The sequence below is a fragment of the Salvelinus sp. IW2-2015 genome, linkage group LG28 (assembly GCF_002910315.2).
Source record: "Salvelinus sp. IW2-2015 linkage group LG28, ASM291031v2, whole genome shotgun sequence".
Lineage (NCBI taxonomy): Eukaryota > Metazoa > Chordata > Actinopteri > Salmoniformes > Salmonidae > Salvelinus > Salvelinus sp. IW2-2015.
Window position 1 is genome coordinate 31,699,669 of NC_036868.1, and position 2,981 is coordinate 31,702,649.

General features: G+C 41.5%; 1 long non-coding RNA gene across 1 annotated transcript; it reads left to right on the forward strand.

Annotated features, from left to right (window-relative positions):
• On the forward strand, positions 1-2,531 carry LOC139023211 (uncharacterized). Its single transcript, XR_011474350.1, has 3 exons — positions 1-565; positions 1,176-1,310; positions 2,164-2,531. It is a non-coding gene; the product is annotated as an uncharacterized lncRNA (long non-coding RNA).
• The last annotated feature ends 450 nt before the right edge of the window (positions 2,532-2,981 follow it).

Here is a 2,981-nt window from a genome sequence, read left to right on the forward strand (position 1 = left end):
TGTTCGGCCTGGTATGATTCTCAATCAGAGGCAGCTGTCAATCGTTGTCCCTGATTGAGAATCATACTTAGGTAGCCTGGGTTTCACTTTTGGTTTGTGGGTGTTTGTTTCCGTGTCAGTGTTTGTCGCCACACGGTACTGTTTCGGTTTGATTCATCGTTTATTGTTTTGTTCCTGTGTTCAGTTTTTGGATTTCATTAAAGACATGAACACTTACCACGCTGCGCTTTGGTCCGATCCTTCTACCACCACAGACGATCGTTACATCAGTGATCTTCAGGTCGGAAAATCGGAGCTCCAGGAAGAGGGCAGAGTTCCCGAATTGGAATTCCGAGTTGGATGACAGTTCAAATACATTTTTCCCAGTCGGAGCTCATTCACATTTTGAGCTCCCAGTTTTGAATTCATTGAAGTCATAAAATCCAGAAATGGTGCCAATTGTTTTTCATCATTCATTTTCCATCTGGGATTTTAGAACTACTTCATATCAGATCTGTTTCGTGTAGGTTACCCTGGGTTGTTGTTTTGATGTTTTGAACTGCCCAAATAAAGACGTCACACCAAGGTAAGCCTAAACCAAACACACAATTCATTTGATTTTTTTGTCTTGAGATGTTGCTTCAATATAGCCACATAATTTTACTTCCTCCTGATGCCATCTATTTTGTGAAGTGCACCAATCCCTCCTGCAGCAAAGCACCCCCACAACATGATGCTGGCACCCCCATGCTTCACGGTTGGGATAGTGTTCTTCGGCTTGCAAGCCTCCCCCTTTTTCCTCCAAACATAACGATGGTCATTATGGCCAAATAGTTATATTTTTGTTTCATCAGACCAGAGGACATTACTCCAAAAGGTATGGTATTTGTCCCCATGTGCAGTTGCAAACCGTAGTCTGGCTTTTTTATGGCGGTTTTGGAGCAGTGGCTTCTTCCTTGCTGAGCGGCCTCTCAGGTTATGTGGATATAGGACTTGTTTTACTGTGGATATAGATACTTTTGTACCTGTTTCCTCCAGCATCTTCACAAGGTCCTTTGCTGTTGTTCTGGGATTGATTTGCACTTTTCGCACCAAAGTACATTCATCTCTAGGAGACAGAACGCGTCTCCTTCCTGAGCGGTATGACGGCTACGTGGTTCCATGGTGTTTATACTTGTGTACTATTGTTTGTACAGATGAACGTGGTACCTTCAGGCGTTTGGAAATTGCTCCCAAGGATGAACCAGACTTGTGGAGGTCTACAATTTGTTTTCTGAGGTCTTGGCTGATTTCTTTTGATTTTCCCATGATGTCAAGCACTGAGTTTGAAGGTAGGCCTTGAAATACATCCACAGGTACACCTCCAATTGACTCAAATTATGTCAATTAGCCTATCCGAAGCTTCTAAAGCCATGACATAATTTTCTGGAATTTTCCAAGCCGTTTAAAGGCAGTCAATTTAGCGTATGTAAACTTCTGACCCACTGGAATTGTGATACAGTGAATTATAAGTGAAATGATCTGTCTGTAAACAATTGTTGGAAAAATGACTTGTGTCATGCACAAAGTAGATGTCCTAACCGACTTGCCAAAACTATAGATGGTTAACAAGAAATGTGTGGAGTGGTTGAAAAACGAGTTTTAATGACTCCAACCTAAGTGTATGTAAACTTCCGACTTCAACTGTATCTTCTGTGTCCGTCTTCTGAATGCTGCAGCATGCTGCATGCTGTAGCTTTGTGTCATAAAAATGTATGTCTTGTGCAATGATTGTATATGAAGGTCTTGAGGTTACACCATACTCTTACCCACACTGCCACCTAGTGTTAATGTACTGTAAACAATAGGTCATAAGATAAGACATGATGAGCAAATGGTCTGCTAAATATACTGTTGTCCATTTGAGATCTTAAAAATAAATATCCAACATCTTGTAATAGCTTATAAATGTGAGTTCCATGTAATATGGACATACTAACCCTATCCTTCATGTGGAAAGAAATAAGCGTGTATGCATTGCATTATGACTGAGCAAAATTGGATGTAAGATATCCTCCAGCTGTTCAAAGGCTATTTGTTGCTTGAGAAAATGCATGAATCTATTCTAGAACCAACTTCTGCCCTCCACTGATGATGGTTGCTGACAGAGGCATGGTGAAGATTTGATGATCTTCAACTTTACAGATGCGATGGGTGATTCTGGCAGCTGCTTTAAGTGGAGTTCACACTGCGGAAGGATATTTATTTCAGGATCATGAGAGAGAGAAGAGGATGTGTTGGCCCAGAAAACGCTACAAAGGTGTTGTATCTTCTTGTCCAAGAAATACTAAAGAAAACAATTGTTCTTTAAAACTTAAGTCCTTCTTTATTGAAGTTAATCAGAGCCGTACAAGTATTGTGCAATGAGCTGAGATCTTCCGCTCTTCTGCGCGGGCTGTGCTTCCCCTAAGTGGTCACGTGACCTCTGATACAATATGCCACATCCCCCATGCKTTTTCCCTCACAAGATAAAATAATAGCAAAAAAGTGTCTGTAAATCCTGTATGTAACTCCTRCAGMTGTCATWACAMRYRWTYCWGRAWYRYKTGTWTTCACCACACAGGCCTCAACGCTCCATGTTTWACCATCATGCATTTTCACCCTATCATTTGGACTGTGTGCAATGAGCACCTTGGACCCTTTGTCATAGTATCTTTTCTCGTCACTCTTTTCTCTCCGTTTGTTAAGAATGACCTTTTCATCCTTCTCTGTTTCTAGGAGTACTGGCAAACTAGTATTGAGTTTCCTGTTGAACAACAGCTCTGCGGGAGACATACCATGTTTTAGTGGAGTAGCCCGGTGGTTTAACAAAGCTAGATACGAATCTATCTTCCGAGTCGGGAGCTTTCTTAAGCAGTAGTTTCACTGTTTTGACACCGTTCTCGACTAACCCATTAGACTGTGGGTACAGTGGGCTGGATGTGACATGCTTGAACCCGTACAGTTTAGCAAAATCACTGAAA